This window comes from Oncorhynchus mykiss, chromosome 19, assembly GCF_057628025.1.
Source record: "Oncorhynchus mykiss isolate SJ-2025 chromosome 19, ASM5762802v1, whole genome shotgun sequence".
Classification (NCBI taxonomy): Eukaryota; Metazoa; Chordata; class Actinopteri; order Salmoniformes; family Salmonidae; genus Oncorhynchus; species Oncorhynchus mykiss.
This window is the reverse complement of record NC_143040.1, coordinates 47270167-47292320: the sequence shown is the minus strand read 5'-3', so window position 1 is coordinate 47292320 and position 22154 is coordinate 47270167. Positions and strand designations below refer to the sequence as shown.

Sequence of the window (22154 nt, the reverse complement as noted above, 5' to 3'; positions counted from 1 at the left end):
TATTCAGCCCCCTTAAGTTAATACTTTGTAGCGCCACCTTTTGCTGCGATTACAGCTGTAAGTCGCTTGGGGTATGTCTCTATCAGTTTTGCACATCGAGAGACTGAAATTTTTTCCCATTCCTCCTTGCAAAACAGCTAGAGCTCAGCGAGGTTGGATGGAGAGCATTTGTGAACAGCAGTTTTCAGTTCTTTCCACAGATTCTCGATTGGATTCAGGTCTGGACTTTGACTTGGCCATTCTAACACCTGGATATGTTTATTTTTGAACCATTCCATTGTAGATTTTGCTTTATGTTTTGGATCATTAATCAGTAATCCTTCAGATCCTGGAAAAACATTGTGACATCAAAGGTCTCAATAACCTGTTTCAAATCATTAATTTTATCTTGAAGTTTTTCTTTGATTCTAAATCTACCATCAATGTCCCCCAACCAGGCAACACGTCTGTCGCCTAGCTTCTGTAGATCAATCTGTCTGATGACATCCTCAATTGCATCAATAGCTCGGACAATTGTCTCTCTGATTTTAAAATGGTAATCAAAGTCCTTCAGTTGATTTCCAATTTGTGAGAGGAATGGCATTTGAAAGTCTCCACTCTCCACTCTCCACTCATGACTGTAGCCATCAGGTCTCGGATTTTGGTGGAGTTCATTCTCCACAGAGGCCTTCAAGTCTTCCAGTGTCACAGCATACTCTTGTGTCAAAAGAATCCGTTTCTCTTTCACCTCATTCACTTTGTACTCAAAATCAATCTCTCTCATTGACTTGTCACTGACTTGCAGATTGTCCAAATGAAGTCTTAGCCCACCAATTAGCTGGTTAATGTCTAAACTGATGATATATTGTTGCATGGCCTCCGGAGCATTGACAACAGCATTCATGAGAAGCTCAAAAGCAGCTGGAAGTATTTTAATGAAGGGAGGCTTGACGATATGTGAGTCACTGTTCTTGTCAAACTTCAAGAAACTGGAGGCATTGAATTCTTGATTTTCCTTCTCTGAGCTTCTCAGCATTGTTATAAGTCTTGATTATAAGTGTGGTTGTCAAACTTGGATTTAGTCTTCTAGGTCAATGACTGTTCACTGGGTGTTAGAAGACCGTCAAATGTGTTATCCAGGTGAGCAGCAGATTCTCCACTCTCTAGCAGGTGTGGTTGAGGCCAGGCAGTCATGTGAATAAGCAAGTGCAAGAGGCTCTACTTTCACAAGCAACTTGCTGTAGAGCTGCCCAGTTTGCTTCCCAAACAGGTCCACCAGACCATCACTGTTGGCATTGACATTGACACTGGAGGTCAGTCCTGCAATTTAAATTTCACAGTTGTGTCTCATCTGTGCATCCATGATCTTCCCAGTTGTGCTAAACTTCAGTGTGCCAGCTACTGTAGGTCAGAAAGTGTGCCTGAGCTCATGTTCTTCTCCGTAGGCTCCTCTTACAATTCCAGTCCGGTTTAGCTTGGTAGGCTTCATCTTCACGTGGCCTTCATTGGTCATACGGAGGTCAAAGAACTTGAGATAATTGTTCATGTCAATGGAGGTAAAACAAGGCTTCATGCCAACCTTTATATCATGTTTGTATCATCCTCACAGATGAAGTAGTCTGTCTAAGAGCAGAAAGCCAGGGTCCATAATGTGAGACTCAGACCATGGGTGTTTTCTGTCTTCATGTCCTGCAGAGATCCCTTCATGTTGTTGGGGAAGGTCCCCTCCTGTTCAATGCCAGTTTAATTGTGCTTCTTGCGTTTGAATCATAGGCGTTGCCTCTGACGGTACTGCCTACCTAGTGAAGCCTCAGTACTTGATATTCTGCCCTCCAAACTTAGCTTGACACTGCTTTCTTCAGCCATTCCTTTGGTCGTGGAGGTCAGGGTGGTGCCACTATGTCACCATTGTAGATGTTTTCAAATGTCAAGGGACTGCACTGCATGCTGTTGGTGCCACTGGTAACCAGTCCATTTCTGTTCACTGTCACAGTGGACTTATATAATCCATGGCCATCTTTAAAGGTAAGGGAGCCTTCAGAGTTGACTTCAAGACCATCAGAGTTCATGGATCCTGTGAGAAGGGAGTAAGCCCGTGTTTGTTGCATCATTAGCCTGGGACTCTCAAAATGATTACCTCACTGGAGATTCCAAGCTCAACTTTATTGTTAAGTATATTGGCCAGAGTGTTGGAAACAGCATCACACTTCAGGGATAGTTGGCCATCCTTGTAGTTGAGCTCTGCCATATGCTTGAGGGCATCGTCCTGCACATTGGATTTGGACACAATGGACAACTTGTAATTGGCATACACTCCCTTGATCATGTTGTGAGCCTGGATAAGTGTCGAGTTCACCCGCAGGTTGTACTCTCTTCTTCCTTCTCTTTTGAGGGGGCGAATGGCATAGTTATGGCTGTAGGAAGAGTCAGCTTTCAATGAGCCCACTCTGATGGTTCCATCCAAGTTATCGTCCCCTGTGACCTCTTCAGAAGTGCTCTGACTTCGCAGAGTAGTACAGAAAGGTCTGCATGCCCAGGGGACTTGAGGCTTCAATCTTGTCATTGGCCCGGGCATTCAGTTTGTCTGTCACACTCAAGGTTTCAAGGACAATGAAGCTGGCATCAATGAAACTGTGGCTCAGGGACCCTTGATGAGGTACTTCAGATTATCTTCCACAGTTCCTGAAATCATTGGATGAAACCATTGTCATTGTGATATGGTGTCATTGTGATATGGTGATATCGTTCTATTCTATTAGAATAGAACGAACGACCAGCCGGCATGGGTAGCAACCATAGATTTGTTCCTGGACTATATCTTGTGGTAGGATGAAATAGTATCAATACATTCATCAAAATAACGTTTTTAATTAAAATATGTCAATCATTATTTGAATATGTTGGTAACCCGTTGTATGTAAGTAATAATAAATATCACAAACCCCCGAGGTGCCTTATTGCTATTATAAACTGGTTACCAATGTAATTAGAGCAATAAAAATAAAAGGTTTGTCATACCCGTGGTATATGTTCTGATATACCACGGCTGTCAGCCAATCAGCATTCAGGGCTCAAACCACCCAGTTTATAATGAGCAATATAGCTGGGAGCATCAACAGTGTTGTTTCCCCCAGAGATGGATCCGTCCCATTTGTAGAAGTTGCTGATCACTTTGGAGGTCACCTCAGCAAAGATAAGCAAGGGCAGCATGACATCAAAAGAGCTGGGTATGGTGAAAGTTAGGATTTGGGTCTCATTGGCAGGAGTCATCCAACCTATTTCAGTAACATTGATCGAAGGAATGTACAGGGTAGTGGGAAAGTTTAGCTCTTCAGAAGATTTTCCTCCCAAAGGCTCAACAAGGTAGACAACCATTTTGTTCTGGTTGAACTGGTATCTGAATAAACTCCCTTACGAAAAAAGGTTTGAGTCAAAGTTCAGTATAATTGCAGTACACTGTAGTATAACTGTAGTTAGAATGCAGTAGAACTGCAGTATGCTGCAAATACTGCGTCCAAAATAACACCATTTTTTTTACTGCAGTAAGTTTGCAGTGGAACTGCAGTTACAGTTTTAAAACTGCAATCTTTTTTTGTAAGGGCTGTCACTGTTGTAAAAACAAATAAACAAAAAAACAAGAAAGTGACAAATTAACTTATTGTCACTAGTGATGAATTTATTCTGTTTCCCCTGACACTTTGCCATTATTAAATTGAGATTTAATTTTATCTCCTGAATTGAATGGATTGAAATGGAAATAACCCCTACCCATTTAATATGTGAATTGTCAGATACTTACGATTGAAGGAACAGATTCTCAGGCCCGGTGAGCAGAGTGAGTTCAGCGAGGCTCCTCTTGTTTCTTCCAGCAACCTTGTGAAGCAACCTTGTCTAAATGTTGCTTGCCTAAAAAGAGATACTTTGTGATTGATACTTTTTGTAGAGAAATGTTATCAATGGAAACAAAACTGCTGCAATTGGGAGTAGACAATTGGAAAAATTACTGCCGATGGCATTAACCAAAATATATTTCAAACACAGCAGCAACATCCCTCACCTCAATGGCTTTGGTAACAATGTGCTGCACTTTCATATCAGTTTTAGCCACTTTCTGATCTAGTATGTCATCAATGAGCTTTTGTAGCTGCCTCTGGTAATCTTCTGTATTTGGGATGAGTTTTGAATCTCAGAGTTCAGGTCGGACTTCATCTTCACCTCAAACTTGTTGTCATATGTATGGGAAAACCAGATGTAAGACTTTAATCATTACTGTTTGCAGTTACATTTTGTTATTGACATTGTCAGGTCACACATCACAGAGAAAAAGCTGTCTGACACTTAGCATATCTCATAATGACTTTTTGCACAGAGGAAGACTGGAAAGAATTACAACACTGTGATTTATTTTACCTGGAACGGCCAACTAGAAACAACTGTGAAATATTGTGCCACGCATCTTCTTCCCCTTGACGTTGCCGTCTGTGACAGCCAGCTTTATCCCTGTCGTAATCAGGGATCTGGACGTCAGTGGTTAGAGTGTCCTTGCAGTACTTCAGTGTTACGGTCGCCTCTGTGGGCTCAGCACCTAATATGGAGAGGACAGATACAGTGCATTCGGAAAGTATTCAGACCCCTTGACTTTTTCCACATTTTGTGACGTTACAGCCTTATTTTAAAATTGATTCAATTGTTTTTTTCTCCTCATCAATCCACACACAATACCCCATAATTGTAATGGTTTTCTTGGTGAGAAGGAGAGTCGGACCAAAATGCGGCGTGTAGATTACGATCCATGTTTATTGTGACTATAGCAACACGAATCTAAATACAAACAGTACAAAATAAAGAACGTGATGAACGTAACGAAAACCTAAAACAGCCTATCTGGTGAAAAACACATAGACAGGAACAATCACCCACAAACACACAGTGAAACCCAGGCTACCTAAATATGGTTCCCAATCAGAGACAATGACGAACACCTGCCTCTGATTGAGAACCATATCAGGCCGAACATAGAACTAGACAAACTAGACATGTAACATAGAATGCCCACTCAGATCACACCCTGACCAATCAAAACATAGAAAATACAAAGTAAACTATGGTCAGGGCGTGACAGTACCCCCCCCCCCCAAGGTGCGGACTCCGGCCGCAAAACCTGAACCTATAGGGGAGGGTCTGGGTGGGCATCTGTCCGCGGTGGCGGCTCTGGCGCTGGACGTGGACCCCACTCCATGACAGTTTTAATCCCCCTCCTAAACGTCCCTAAATAGGTTACCCACCACAATGATAACATGGGACAGAGGGACAGCTCGGGACAGAGGTAACTCGGGACAGATGGGTAGCTCAGCACTGAGAGGAAGCTCAGCACTGAGAAGAAGCTCAGCACTGAGAAGAAGCTCAGCACTGAGAAGAAGCTCAGCACTGAGAAGAAGCTCAGCACTGAGAAGAAGCTCAGCACTGAGAAGAAGCTCAGCACTGAGAGGAAGCCCAGGCAGGTAGTAGAAACTACCAGAACCTGGCTGGCTGGCGGTTTCAGCAGATCCTGGTCGACTAGCAGATCTGGGAGAATCTGGTCGACTGGCGGATCTGGGAGAATCTGGTCGACTGGCGGATCTGGGAGAATCTGGTCGACTGGCGGATCTGGGAGAATCTGGTCGACTGGCGGATCTGGGAGAATCTGGTCGACTGGCGGATCTGGGAGAATCTGGTCGACTGGCGGATCTGGGAGAATCTGGTCGACTGGCAGATCTGGGAGAGTCTGGACGACTGGCAGATCTGGAAGAGTCTGGTCGACTGGCAGATCTGGAAGAGTCTGGTCGACTGGCAGATCTGGAAGAGTCTGGACGACTGGCAGATCTGGAAGAGTCTGGACGACTGGCAGATCTGGAAGAGTCTGGACGACTGGCAGATCTGGAAGAGTCTGGACGACTGGCAGATCTGGAAGAGTCTGGACGACTGGCAGATCTGGAAGAGTCTGGACGACTGGCAGATCTGGAAGAGTCTGGACGACTGGCAGATCTGGAAGAGTCTGGACGACTGGCAGATCTGGAAGAGTCTGGTCGACTGGCAGATCTGGAAGAGTCTGGTCGACTGGCAGATCTGGAAGAGTCTGGTCGACTGGCGGATCTGGAAGAGTCTGGTCGACTGGCGGATCTGGAAGATTCTGGTCGACTGGCGGATCTGGAAGATTCTGGTCGACTGGCGGATCTGGAAGAGTCTGGTCGACTGGCGGATCTGGAAGAGTCTGGTCGACTGGCAGATCTGGAAGAGTCTGGTCGACTGGCAGATCTGGCTGCTCCATGCTGACTGGCTGCTCCATGATGACTGGCAGCTCTGGCTGCTCCATGCTGACTGGCTGCTCCATGCTGACTGGCAGCTCTGGCTGCTCCATGCTGACTGGCTGCTCCATGCTGACTGGCAGACCTGGCTGCTCCATGCTGACTGGCTGCTCCATGCTGACTGGCAGCTCTGGCTGCTCCATGCTGACTGGCTGCTCCATGCTGACTGGCTGCTCCATGCTGACTGGCGGCCCTGGCTGCTCCATGCTGACTGGCGGCCCTGGCTGCTCCATGCTGACTGGCGGCCCTGGCTGCTCCATACTGACTGGCGGCCCTGGCTGCTCCATGCTAACTGGCAGCTCTGGCGGCTCCTTGCAGACTGGCAGCTCTGGCGGCTCCTTGCAGACTGGCAGCTTTGGCGGCATCCTGCAGACAGGCAGCTCTGGCGGCTCCTTGCAGACTGGCAGCTCCATGCAGACTGGCAGCTCCTTGCAGACTGGCAGCTCTATGCTAACTGGCAGCTCTATGCTAACTGGCAGCTCTATGCTAACTGGCAGCTCTATGCTAACTGGCAGCTCTATGCTAACTGGCAGCTCTTTGCAAACTGGCAGCTCTATGCTAACTGGCAGCTCTGAACAGGCGGGAGACTCCGGCAGCGCTGTAGAGAAGGAAGGCTCTAACAGCGCTAAACAGGCGGGAGACTCCGACAGCGCTGAAGAGGAGGGAGGCTCTGGCAGCGCTGGACAGGCGAGGCGCACTGTAGGCCTGATGCGTGGTGCTGGCACTGGTGGTACTGGGCCGAGGACACGCACAGGAAGCCTGGTGCGGGGAGCTGCTACCGGAGGGCTGGGGTGTGGAGGTGGTACTGGAAAAACCGGACCGTGCAGGCGCACTGGAGCTCTTGAGCACCGAGCCTGCCCAACCTTACCTGGTTGAATACTCACGGTCGCCCTGCCAGTGCGGCGAGGTGGAATAGCCCGCACTGGACTATGCAGGCGAACCGGAGACACCGAGCACAAGGCTGGTGCCATGTAAACCGGCCCAAGGAGACGCACTGGGGACCAGCTGCGTAGAGCCGGCTTCATGGCATTAGGCTCGACGCTCAATCTAGCCCGGCAGACACGCGGAGCTGGAATATACCGCACCGGGCTATGCACCCGCACTGGAGACACCGTGCGCACCACTGCATAACACGGTGCCTGTCCGGTCTCTCTAGCCCCCCGGTAAGCACAGGGAGTCTGCCCAGGTCTCCTACCTGGCATAGCCATACTCCCTGTTAGCCCCCCCCCAAGACATTTTTGGGGCTGCCTCTCAAGCTTCCATCCGCGTCGCCGAGCTGCCTTCTCATACCAGCGCCTCTCTGCTTTCACCGCCTCCATTCTACGGTAACCTTCCTCGCACTGCTCCAGCGAATCCCAGGCGGGCTCCGGCACTCTCCCTGGGTCGGCCGCCCACCTGTCGATCTCCTCCCAAGTAGTATACTCCATACTGTACTCCTCCTTGGGCTGTTCCTGTTGTTTCTTCTCCCGCTGCACCTTAGTGCGGCTACACTCCCCTGGTTTAGCCCAGGGTCCTCTCCCGTCGAGGATTTCCTCCCATGTCCAGAAATCCTTATTGCGCTTCTCCTCGCGCTGCTCCTGCCTGTTGACACGCTGCTTGGTCCGTTGGTGGTGGGTGATTCTATTATGGTTTTCTTGGTGAGAAGGAGAGTCGGACCAAAATGCGGCGTGTAGATTACGATCCATGTTTATTGTGACTATAGCAACACGAATCTAAATACAAACAGTACAAAATAAAGAACGTGATGAACGTAACGAAAACCTAAAACAGCCTATCTGGTGAAAAACACATAGACAGGAACAATCACCCACAAACACACAGTGAAACCCAGGCTACCTAAATATGGTTCCCAATCAGAGACAATGACGAACACCTGCCTCTGATTGAGAACCATATCAGGCCGAACATAGAACTAGACAAACTAGACATGTAACATAGAATGCCCACTCAGATCACACCCTGACCAATCAAAACATAGAAAATACAAAGTAAACTATGGTCAGGGCGTGACAATAATGACAAAGCAAAAACAGGTATTTAGAAATGTTTGCAATTGTATAAAAAAATGAAAACTGAAAACTCACATTTACATAAGTATTCAGACCCTCTACTCTAATTTGGTGAGGAACCTTTGGCGGCGATTACAGCCTCGAGTCTCTTGAGTTTGACGCTACAAACACCTGTATTTGTGGAGTTTCTCCCATTTTTCTCTGCAGATCCTATCAAGCTCTGTCAAGTTGAATGGGGAGCGTCGCTGCACAGCTATTTTCAGGTCTCTCCAGAGATGTTCGATCGGTTTCAAGTCCGGGCTCTAGCTTGGTCGCTCAAGGACATTCAGAGGCTTGTACCAAAAGTGTCACATCTGCTCCTGTTCCTCCCCCCAAAAAAACTATTCGGACGCAGAAATATTACTTTGGTGATCAAAATATACTTTTGATCACCAAAGTGGAAACAAAAGAAGCCATACTTTTTGGAGCCCTCAGCAATGGCTTGATCCACAAAAATGACAAGTGCAACAGGAGGAGGGAAGAGTGACTCTCCACTGTCTGCTATGGACCAGCACATTGGCAGCATAATTGGAGAGACCTCAGTGGCATCATTTGTGATGGTGATACTGAGGACCCTCTCGTAGACCCTGAAGGAATACCAGACACACCAACTGATGGTATGTCAAGCTTTATTTTTGCAACAATATTCAGACATGGACCACATCTCAATATTTTTTCTTGACAATAAATATAACAAAATAAATGTAACAAAATTAATACAACAAAAATAAAAAAAAACATGAAATCTTGACAGATGTGGGTGATTTGGCTGACCCCTCATCCCCAGGCCTACAAGAAGGGTGTCCTCTTTGGCGAGTGGGTCTGGGTGGATCATTCAGGGGAATGCCATTTTTGATTGCAATGTTGCACACTGCAAGCCTTGACAATGTAGCAAACCTAAAAAGGAATGTGCACATTGTATTACATTCACGTAATGGCATTTGAAGGAATGTCATTGTAGAGGCAAACCTTGCTAGGCTGGTATTGCAGCCAGGCAATGCCCTTTCAGCAGGCCTATGGTGCGCTCCACTGTTGCTCTTGTGCGTGCGTGGGCTTGGTTGTACTTTGCCTCTTGTTGGTTTGAGATGTTTGTGAGGGGAGTCATCAGCCATGGTTTTAATGGGTAGCCCCGGTGTCCTGCAGTATTGAACACAACATTCAGATATTGTTTCCCAGTAGAGGTCTAACATGGCAAATAAAACCTTGCAAATAAAACATAAGTCACTTACCAATAAGCCATCCGTCCTCAACAGCTCCTTCCTGGAGGTTAGGGCCAACTGAACTGTCCTGCACAATGAATGAATCGTGTGTCCCACTTGGCCGTTTGGCCACTACATTCAACAAAGCCAAATTTGAATCACAGAGGACCTGCACATTGACAGAATGGAAACCTTTTCAGTTGAATAAGTTGAATTTGTTCAATGATGGTGCTTTTATTGTGATGTGGGTGCAGTCAATTGCTCCAATGACATTGGGAAATCCAGCTATGGTATCCCTTTCACTCTGGCCTGTTGCACAGCAGTGGAAACCGTATGTATTGTGGGGTCAATGAAATTATGCCACAAGGGCTGCAGGCAAGATTCGGCTCATGGTTGGTTGTGAAATGCCAGACCGATCCTCAATCTCCCTTCAAAAATCCCAGGGTAGAGAGGACTTGGGTATGCACTGGGATGGCATTGGTGCGTTTCGTCTCCCTTTCTAAAAACACGCTCCCTGAAAACACGCTCCCTGCGTAATGCAGCTTGTGCCAGATCCTCCAGCAATGCAAGATTTACCATGTTGGACAAGTCACGATGCCTCAGTGTTGCCTTTAATATTATTTAACTGGTTTAACTAAATTGCCTCCAACCTTACATTCCACTCCCTTTCTAATTTATTTTATTATTTAATTAGGCTTAAATGGGTTCATATTTATGAATTTGATAGCACCCTGAGAAAACTATTAGTAGCATAAGTGTCTATGAAAGAAATACATGAATAAACCATTAATGTATTATCTTTTTTCTTCATAGTTTATTATTTGATACAGTATGTCAATCCTTTCTCCATTTGGTGGATGGTATTTCATTAGCAGTTTGACTTTTCTACCACAAGGTGCTGTGTGTACGCATGGTCAGAGGTGTGCTTAAATGTACGCACATTCTCAAGTATAAGTACAAATGAATAAATCCCACACTTTGCTTATAAATTATTGCATGCATGTTTTACGAACATTTATGTTTGTAGGCAACATTGATAAATGAGGGCCCTGGCACTCATCATTACGCACACCTGTTAATCATTATGATTCACACCTGGACTCCACTACCTTCATAATTTCCTCCCCTTTATATGTCACTCTCCCATGTTCACTCACCAGTTGGTATTGTTCTTGTGTATCGGCATTCTGCCTTATGTGTCGCCCTGATCTATTTCACCTGTTCCTGTGATTGTCTCCACTCCCTCCAGGTGTCGCTTATTTCCCCAAGTGTATGTATCCCTGTGTTTCCTATCTCTCTGTGCCAGTTCGTCTTGCATGTTAGGCAAGTCAACCAGCGTGTATTTCCCATTCTCCTTTTGCTATTTTCTTTTTGATAGTCTTCTTGGGTTTTATGAGGGGTTCATGTATTTTCGATCATCCCGCGGAGGGCAGAGAGGGAGGTGAGCATCTGCTTCAGCTCCAGCAGGGGAATCAGACAGCTGCTGAGTATGCGCTTACCTTCCGGACAGTAGCAGTTACCAGTGGATGAAATGAGCCGGCGCTCAGCACGTTATTTAGAAGAGGTCTGCGCGAGGAGATCCAGATGGAACTGGCCAACCGAGATGACAACCTCACCCTGGACGCACTCATTGAGATGGCCATCCGTCTGGATAACCTCCTCTTCATCGCTTCTCTCCCTCCTTCGGTGAGTGTTTGGCATCAGGGCCTGAACCCATGGAGGTAGGGGTATTCCATCTACTGCTCTTCCTGTTAGATTATTTGTAGTACCATCACTCTGGCTGCCTGTCCCTCATGCCCTGTGTCTACAGCTTTAGTGGATTCCGGCACCTCGGGGGACTCAGACCCTTGCCTCCTCTCTCAATATTACTACCTACCCGCTCTCCTCTCCTTTACCGGTTCAAAGTCTCTACTGTCGATCTCTAGGATCCGGAACCATCACACACATCACCCAAACACTCAACCTCACCGTGGAGCCCAATCACCAGGAAAACATACCCTTCATCACCAGTGCACTAGTTCACAAGATCATCCTCGGCCTACCTTGGCTTCAGCGCCACAACCCTACCATCTCATGGTCGAGGATGAGAATCCCCAACTGGTCACCTGAATGGAATATCAGGGTCTAAGGGAGGTATCCTCCAAGACCTGCGCTACCTGTCTCCCTCCTCATCGACCCTGGGACTTTACCATTGAGTAGTTTTCCGGTGCTACACCTCCGTGCAGATGCATCTACCCTCTGTTGGTGGCTGAGACCCAGACCACGGAGGACTACATTCAAGAGGCGCTCCAACAGGGTTTCATCCGCTGGTACACGTCCCCTGCATTGGTTGGTTTCTTCTTCGTGGCCAAGAAGGAGGGAGGACGCCTTTGTCATTGAGTCCACGGTAATCGAGACGTCACCACAAGGTATCGGTACCCTCTCCCGCTGGTGCCGTCAGCCATCGAGCAGCTCCGCGAGTCCCAGTTCTTCACCAAACTGGACCTGTGGAGTGCCTACAATCTCATTTGCATCCGGGAGGGGGATGAGTGGAAGAGGGCGTACAGCATGATGTCTGGTCAATGCGAGTACTTGGTTATGCCCTTTGGCTTAACCAATGTTCCGTCAGTGTTCCAGGCATTCGTCAATGAGGTGTCCAGGGACATGCTCGGACGTCAGGTGATTGTGTACATCGATGACATCCTGATCTTCTCGACCAACCTGGAAGATCACATCACTCGCATTATAGCAGTCTTGGATTACCACCTGTTCATCAAGGCGGAGAAGTGCCAATTCCACCAGAGGGCTGTCTCCTTCTTGGGCTACCAAATCAGCCTGCAGGGAGTGAGGAAGAAGGTAGATGCGGTAAGGTCATGGCCAGTCCCAACCACCATCAAAGGATTACAGCGGTTTTTGGGGTTTGCCAACTTTTACCGCCGCTTCATCAGGAACTTCAGTGCCGTCGCTGCCCCTCTCACCTCCCTCCTCAAGGGTGGGTCTCGTAGGTTGGTTTGGTCTCCAGCAGCCGACGAGGACTTTCGTCTCCTCAAGGAGCGTTTCACCTCCGGCCCCTTGCTAAAACACCCAGATCACAATCTACCATTTGTGGTTGAGGTAGACGCATCGGAGGTGGGTGTGGGGGCAGTTTAGTCACAAAGACAGGGGGACCCATTAAAATGGTATCCTTGTGCTTTCTTCTCCAAGAAACTGTCCCCCGCAGAGAGGAAATATGGCGTTGGAGATCGGGAGCTCTTGGTGGTGAAGTTGGCATTAGAGGAGTGGAGACACTGGCTGGAGGGCACCAAGGAACCATTCGTCATCCTCACCGACCATCGGAACCTTGAGTACATGCGGACAGCGAGGAGACTGAATCTGTGCCAAGCCACGTGGGCCCTCATCTTCACCAGGTTCTACTTCATGCTGACCTATCGCCCAGGTTCTAAGAGCATCAAGGTCGATGCCCTGTCCCACACTTACGATTCAGGGGGGGGGGGCTCCTAGCCAGAGGGCACCCATAATCCCATAATCCCGAGTCGTGGGACAAGTGGTTTGGGAAGTAGATGTGGACATTCACCAGGCTCTAGAGAGGGAGCCCGCACCTCAGAATTATCTTCCCATGCGTATCTACGTTCCCACAGGGTTAAGAGATCGGCTGCTGACCTGGGCACACACCTGTCATCGCTGGACATCCAGAGATTTCTCGCACTATCCATTCCCTCACTGAGAAATACTGGTGGCCCACTGTGGTGCAGGATGTTACTCGATATGTCAACTCCTGTTCCGTGTGTGCTGAAACCAATTCCCCCCCGGAAATGCTCCAGCAGGGACGCTCCTGCCACTTCCCGTGACTCAGCAACCTTGGTTCCATCTATCCATTAACTTTGTTACTGATCTTCCCCCTTCTGATGGTTTCTTCACCATTCTGGTGGGAGTGGATAGATTTTCAGTCTTCCAGCAGGTCTTCTGGCATTATGACCTTCCGAAGGACATCGTTTCGGACCGTGGCCTCCAATTCACATCCCGAGTATGGAGGGCCTTCTTAGAGAAGCTCGGGGTCACGGTTAGCCTCACATCCGAGTATCGGCCTCAGTCTAACGGGCAGGTGGAGAGGATGAATCAGGGGCTGGGGAGGTTCCTGAGGAGTCACTGTCAGGACCGGCAGGCTGAGTGGGCACATTTCCTTTCTTGGGCAGAATATGCCCAGAACTCTCTACGTCACTTCTCAACTGGGTTGAACCCCTTCCAGTGTGTTTTGGGTTTCCAGCCGGCCCTGGCCCCATGGACCCCGGGCCAGACCCTGGCTCCTGTAGTAGATGAGTAGTTCCGGCACATGGAGGAGGTGTGGAACAATGCGCACGTGAGACCCCAGCACGCCGTTCATCGTCAGAGGGAACAGGCAGACCGTCACCGCAGTGAGACCCCTGTGTTTCATCCTGAGGATTATGTCTGCTCCTGCTTCTCCCCCCCGGCATATGACGTCTCTAGATTACACACACCTGTTAATCATTATGATTCACACCTGGACTCCATTACCTTTATTTCCTCCCCTTTATATGTTACTCTCCCATGTTCACTTACCAGTTGGTATTGTCCTTCTGTATCGGCGTTCTGCCTTATGTTAGTGTCATGTTCTTGGTTTTGTTTTATTAAAATGTTTCACCTGCACCTGCTTTCGACTCACTGCCCCTTCATTACACAAAGCCACTCCTGTGTTGTCTTGGCTGTGTGCTTAGGGTCGTTGTCTTGTTGGAAGGTGAACCTTCACCCCAGTCTGAGATCCTGAGCGCTCTGGGGCAAGTTTTCATCAAGGATCTCTCTCTACTTTGCTCCGTTCATCTTTTCCTCGATCCTGACTAGTCTCCAAGTCGCTGCCGTTGAAAAACATCCCCACAGCATGATGCTGCCAGCACCATGCTTCAACGTAGGGGTGGTGCCAAGTTCCCTCCAGACATGATGTTTGGCATTCAGGCCAAAGAGTTCAATCTTGTTCCTCATGGTTTTGAGAGCCTTTAACTGCCTTTTGGCAAACTCCAAGCGGACTGTCATGTGCCTTTTACTGATGAGTGTTTTCCATCTAGCCTCTACCATAAAGGCCTGTTTGTGCTGCGGCTATGGTAGTCCTTCTGGAAGGTTCTCCCATCTCCACAGAGTCACTCTGGAGTTCTGTCAGAGGGACCATTGGGTTCTTGGTCACCTCCCTGACCGATTGCTCAGTTTGGTCAGGCAGCTAGCTCTAGGAAGAGTCTAGGTAGTTCCAAACGTTTCTCATTTAAGAATGGAGGCCACTTTGTACTTGGGGACCTTCAATGCTGCAGACATTATTTGGTACCCTTCCCCAGATCTATGCCTCCACACAAAACAAAACGTGTGTGCCTTTCCAAATAATATCCAATCAATTTGATTTACCACAGGTGGATGCCAATCAAGTTGTAAAAACATTTCAAGGATGATCAATGGAAACATGATGCACCTGAGCTCAATTTCAGGTATCATAGCAAAGAGTCTGAATACTTACTTAAATAAGGTATTTCTGTTTAAATTTTTAATGAATTTGCTAAAATTCCTAAAAAACCTGTTATCGCTTTGTCATTATAGAGTATTGTTTGTAGATTGAGGATTTTTTAAAATTTAATCAATTTTAGAATAAGGCTGTAAAGTAACAAAATATGGAAAAAGTCAAGTGGTCTGCGCTCTGCAGACCCCAATTGATTTTATATGGATATTTATGGCATTTGTCCGTCTTAATTCAATTTTTTTTGTTCTCCATTGGACACACATACCTTCCACCCTCGGGGATAGGTTCAGAGAGTCCATTTTCTTTCGTCCCTCCTTGCCCCCTCTGAGAGTTTCAGAAGTAATGGCAGCAGTGTATTCTGTGACCTCCCCTGTTGGTTGGAGCTCCACATCAAGCCTAATGGATTGACAGACATGTGTCTCTTAAAGATTATCATTTTAATAAATAGAATGATACAGTTGAAATCAATCATGTTTGGAAATCCAAGCAATGGACGCAGCCTTCACCTGCTCTCCCCTGTAAGGGGGTAGTATGGAGCATCGTCTGAGTTTGCGTTGGCGTAACACAGTGTGGTGCAGATATTCATACCAGTAAACAGGAGCTGGCACTCAGTGGAGTCTGTCATGCTCTCTCCTATAGAGGGCACCATCTTAGTCTGGGTGGAGGACACTTACATCAGCTTCTTTCTGGATTTTGAAGAGTTGTAGGAATTTAATTTAAGAATATTTAATATGACTTTTTACATCATATAGTAATGCTTAATATAACTGATGCAAGTTGAGGCTGGTTTAAGTCAAGTTGGTCTACATTTAAAAAATGATGGCATTTAATACAAACTGGATTCTTAATAAGTATGTGAGCTAACCATAATGTGCCACTTATATTTAAAATTAAATTATTAGAAGTAAAATAATTTAAGTTGAAGTTAGAGTAATTCCCACCAGACACTGAATAGAAGCTGAGTGGTTCCCTTGGGTGCAGATATGAAGAGTTTGATAACATTACTGCTAATGGTGACTTTGGCACTCAGGGAACTCTCATGGTATATGCTGGTGTGCATCTCGATGCCAGCCACCACAAACTCAGGAATGTCGAGGCCCATTTGTGTAATATACTCCACATCACTAGATTGCATGAAATACAGCTGCTACAGGTAAGAAAGGCATAATTTACACATAAAAATTACCTAGGATCCGAAATAAATGAAAGAATTTGTCCAAATATAGTCCAAATCCATCAAACAGGTTCCATAAGGCCTATACATTTAATTGAATAGAAACAAAAGAGCAGGCAGTTTACCATGCCAGGGGAAAAGTTCAGACCTCACTTAGCTCCAGGGGCGAAGACACCAGACAAGGAGAATTTCAGGGGTAAGCCAGACACAGAGGGAAGGGAAAAACTCTAATCCAGGAAGATATAGTGGGCATGAAGCTCATTGTCAACGCTGGACATCAGAGACTGCATGGCTAATTGAAACAAAGAGACTTTGGGTGTGGGTCAGTTATACTCTAAATGTATAGAAATAATTGAAATCATGTTTAGCTTCATTTGTAATTTACTGTTTTGTTTAGTTATATTGTTTCCACATACTGTATATTATTATATGCTTTCCCCCTCAGAATGACCTATTCAGTCAACAATGATTTACCTTAAGAGGCATTATCTTGAAGAACACGTCAGTTCATAGCTAGGGTCCGGGGCCATGTGCTCCATCTCACTGGACTTGATGTATCCAACTTCATCTCCAAGAATCCTTAGGTAGGCCATGGCCTCAGCGGAGTCTTGAGAGTGCAGTTCCCTGACAAGCTTTTGGAGGTTCTGTCCAATGTCTCTTACGAGGTCCTGTGGGGCCTGTAAGATATGGATGATTAAAAATGTCTTTGAATACTTCAGCTCACACTGAAAAGCCAAACGAAAAGACTATTCCTTGAGCAGCAATATATCAAATGATACAGTTTTCCAGCACCTGTTGGACTGAGTCTGGCATCTTGAGACCAGCCCAGTACAGGCCTTGGAGACAGGGGTGAAACCTTGCTCTCCAAAAAGGGCCTCAAGGCTCAGTTCATATCCATTTCCTTCAATACAGACCTTGAAAATGGAAGTGGGAAAAAAGGGGGAGACAAGATATCAATGTAATCACACCAATATTGATGCAATATTATTTTAAATAAGAAACATTTTAAGTAAATGTTTCATTTTATTAAACAAATATATATTTTATAGTTTCTATAGTTTTTAAAAAACCTCTAACATATCACTGTTATACCTGAAGGATTTGAAGGTGGTCTCCAGCAGGACTGCCTTTGGCAGGGATGCAGTGGAATCAAAGATCTTGTTGCTCTTTATGGAGCCCATGGCGGTGTCCATTTTGCAGGTGCGGGACATTGTGGCGAAGTGGTTATTAACAGAGTGCTGATGCAATGCCTCCTCGATATACTAACTTATTATATTGAGGTCTTATTCTTGAGGAAGAGAGAAAGAGAGCACTTTTCAGAACCCACAACTTACTTGAGTTGCACAAATGATTATGGGGATTAGGACAATAAAGGGTATTATATTGCTGCGATTCTATTGAACACAATCAAGCCCATGATTTTGCAGCTGGACAGACAGATGAAAAATCGGTGGTGGAAAAAGTACCCAATTGTCATACTTGAGTAAAAGTGCACATACCTTAATGGAAAGTTACTCAAGTAAAAGTGAAAGTCATCCAGTGAAATACTACTTGAGTAAAAGTCTAAAAGTATTAGGTTCTAAATATACTTAAGAATCAAAAGTAAATGGAATTGGTCAAATATACTTAAGTATAAATATACTTAAATATACTCAAGTAAAAGTGTAAATCATTTCAAATTCCTTATATTAAGCAAAGCAGAAGACACAATGTTCTTGCTTTTAAAATGTACAGAGGTACATCCAACACTCAGACATAATTTACAAACAATGCATTTGTGTTTAGTGAGTCTGCCAGATCAGAGGCAGTAGGCATGACCATATGTTCTCTTGATAAGTGCGTGAATTTGACCATGTTCCTGTCCTGCTAAGCACTCAACATGTAACGAGTACTTTTGGGTGTCAGTGAAAATGTATGGGGTAAAAAGTAAAAAAAAACTTGTAGGAATGTAGTGAAGTAAAAGTAAAAGTTGTCAAAAATATACATAGTAAAGTACAGATACCCCCAAAAACTACTTAACTAGTACTTTAAAGTATTTTTTACTTGAGTACTTTACGCAACTGTGAAAAATAGAAACTCAATGAAGATGATTTCCTTAGCCAGGTGTCAAATACATATACAGTAGGAGATACAGAAAACATCAACACCTTCCACCACTGTGATCACACACATTAAATTAATCATGTAAATGAAGAGGGAGTGACTGAACATATCATGTAGAAAACAGTCACTTACTGTTGCATTTTGGGATCAACAGAGTGGCAGATGCTGTCAATGCAGCAGGCCACAAAGCTCCTGACCTGTGGGTCCTGCTCATCCTTCAGCATGGCGATCACCTTGCTAAGCAGCACATTGTCAGGACTCTTCATAAGCACCAGATAAGCTGCCACACGTTTCTGGATGGGGCTCTCAGCATCTTGGTACCCCTCCAAGAGAGTTTTTCTGACCTGTCATTCACAGCACACATATTTCTAGCTGTATCTGTATGTTAGGTATAAAACAACACAATACTTAAAACATGACTTGTAATATTGCTTATAAGCGGTTGTATACCCTTAGTATCAGGAAAGTCATATCCTCATCCCTTGAGCAGTCTCCCAATATGGTATCCATGAACTCTTTCACCTATTTGACCTCAGGGGTGGGATGTCCTGGGTGAAACCTGCAGATGAGATTTGGGAATATGTTACCCAGTAGTTCTGAATTGTATTGTGATGTATTGCCCTCTGGTGGTTAACTTAAAAAAATAATTGAATAAAAAAATCTAAATGGCTAAAAAGCTTTTATGGTCAAATTAACATTAACATTTTCCTCGATAAAAAAAAAAGAAAGAAAAAAAGAAAGGCAATTGATGAGATATCTATGATTCCAGTTATTTTGGGATGAAAGACTAATTTCACTTACTTCCTGACAGTGTTTGCCAGAGCGTACATAATGTCTTTGCTTTGTTTGTATTGGGCCAAAATGAGCATATCTCTGACCCAGTGGAAGTCAGGACTGGACTGTACACAAAGATGTCCCCATACACAGCTGTGCTGTTCATTCTCCTGATGACTTGGAGGATGGAGAACCGTTTTACAAGAGGGACTAGTAGCGCATTCTATGTACAAATGATCAATACATGTTTTATCTTTATGGTAAATGTTTGCACTGACTTCTCCATTGCAGCCTGGAAGGCCTCAGCTCCTGCAGCCTGTCTATACACAGCCTCTCCCTGGGGGTTCATGACCAACATCTCACAGAAGGCACAATCCGCCGTGTGAAAAACGAAGCTGCATTCTAGTAGGACATCGAGTTCCATCTGAATGAGGAGGATGATAACCAGAGAGGAAGGGTCAGGCAAACTTAGTGAGGAAGGATCAGTAAGATAACAGTTCCCCCCAGTTACCAGCAGGCATAACTCGAGCCTACCTGACATGACATTGGGGCCATTCCTGAGGTTGGATGTCCCAGACACGTAATTTCTTCTCTCTGTCATGTATTGGTATAATTTCAGTATTTCGTAAAGGTCTTTAACCTTGCTGACACTGGAGATCACACATAATGGGCAAATCAATTTGAATAATTTTACTGCATGAACAAATATTATATCACCTTTATCAATATTTCTCATATACTACCTAAGTTTTAGATGTTTTCTCCAAATTGAGTCAATATTTGTTTAGACAACATCCTGAGTTCACAGTCAAAGTCCCACAACATCACTGGAACTCTGGACCCTTTACGTACTAAATGGCAATTCTCTTAATGAATAACATCAATTGTACTGAATCATAAACATTATGGTGCAATGTTCAGATCTAGCCAGGTCCAGCTCTGTTATCTCCAGTTCCACTAAAACAAAAAATCCTAAAGCTGAGATTATTGATTTTTTTACTAGGCAAGTCAGTTAAGAACATATTCTTATTTTCAATGATGGCCTAGGAACAGTGGGTTAACTGCCTGTTCAGGGGCAGAACGACAGATTTGTACCTTGTCAGCTCGGGGATTCGAACTTGCAACCTTTCAGTTACTAGTCCAACGCGCTAACCACTAGGCTACGCTGCCACCCAGTGTACAGGAAACATGCTTGTACCTTGTTTTCTAAGGCCCCTGCCTACATGCTAAGGATTCACTCAGGGCCAAATCATCACTTAAGACAAATCATCACTTAAAACAATCAACATAACTTTTCAACAATCAACATAACTTTTCACTGAAATAATTTATTCACTGAATGTAAGATTAACAGGTCAAGTAAACCCTTAGAGACTTCTGTTCATCAGCATTCTCACTGCTTTTGTCACGACTTCCGCCGAAGTCGGTTCCTCTCCTTGTTCGGGCGGCGTTCGGCGGTCGACGTCACCGGTCATCTAGCCATCGCCGATCCACATTTCATTTTCCATTTGTTTTGTCTTGTTTTCCCACACACCTGGTTTATATTTCCCTCATTACTTGTCGTGTATTTAACCCTCTGTTCCCCCCCATGTCTGTGTGGGGAATGGTTTATTGTCAAGATTGGCACGCTTCCTGCTGGTTTGCGTCGGGTTTTGTTTTATTACCCGTGCTTTGTGGCAGCCGGTACTTTGTACTTGGGTTTTGTACTTTGTGCTGCCTCACTTGTTCGTTGGACATTTGTTTTGTAACGAGGTTGCATTCTGTGCAAATGATTGCCTTAGTAAAGTGCTTTGTCCACTCATCTCTGCTCTCCTGACTTCTGTGCACCAGCTACACTCACCACCTGACAGCTTTTCTCTAAAAAGCAAGTGAAAAAGTCCTCATGTTAGTAAACATCTTAACATTGGTGTTGCATTTATTTATTATTTAGTTACATTGAATCTGTGTAAATGTCAGAGACACGAGGATACATTTTTAGACATCATTTGGTCTTTTAGTAAGTAAAAAATTGTATTGAGACCTAAATTAGCTTGGATATTTACTCAAGGATAAAGTGGGACAGCAGTATAGGACACCAACTCAGAAACCTGCTTTACACTAATGAGAGCTTGAAGAAGTTCAGAAACGGACCTGGTCTATCTAAAATCATGTTTAATGTAATTAATTAAAGTATAGTGTAGTATAGAATAGAATATATATATATTTTTACATATTACAAAAATATGTATCATCCAATATTGACAAAATACAATGCAAATGAAGAATGGTCTTCACCATCAAAATGAGATATTGGTGCTCAGAAGCAGATCTTGGGGTCCCCCATGATGGGAAGCTCTGACTCTTACGTTTAGTTGAGTTCTCTCTAGAATAAGTGTTTTGCAGATTTGTCAGTATTGATTCTTCCATTTGGCAATTGTTTTGCGTCAAAATATAATTGTCTAATGTTTTGTTTCTCAGGGATCTTGTCTACTGTCCTGTAGCAACTTACAACAACTACCCGTTGCACGTTATGTAGGTCAATACACTGTATGAGGAATTATAGCTATTCTTTGCTATAATGTTCCATACAGTTTTTGGAAAAGTTGTACAAAAGTATATTATAGTAATGCTGAATAAGAGTAGGATTTGGCATTCTTTTTAAAAAGATTTTGGAACTTGCAGAGATCTGATACAGGTACTGATAAACTTTCAATTGAACCCTTCCTTTATGTTCGAAAAAGCTATACACAGATGATGTTCTAGGTCAATTTGACCCAGTACAGTAATAACTTTGATACATGTGCCAAAGCCATAGTCAATCAAATTATTACATTTAATAACATTTAGGACAGTTTTGCCACATTTCAGATCACTGTCGTTTGGCCTCTGAACATCACAGGGAAACACACTTATATCCTTATGACAGTCATGGTTTGACCTTTACTGCACATGAAGCCATTTGTCTCTAGCACAAAGGTCAAATGTCAAATTGCAGGTAAAATTGCAGGACAAGTACAGAGTCAAATACAGGTCAAGTACAAAGTAGTGTTTTTTGTTGTT

The 22154-nt window shown here is 44.8% G+C and overlaps 1 pseudogene; it reads right to left on the bottom strand.

The window, feature by feature from the left end:
* Positions 1–310: 310 nt before the first annotated feature.
* LOC110498343 (apolipoprotein B-100-like) lies at positions 311–17788 on the bottom strand (annotated as a pseudogene).
* Between the last annotated feature and the right edge of the window lie 4366 nt (positions 17789–22154).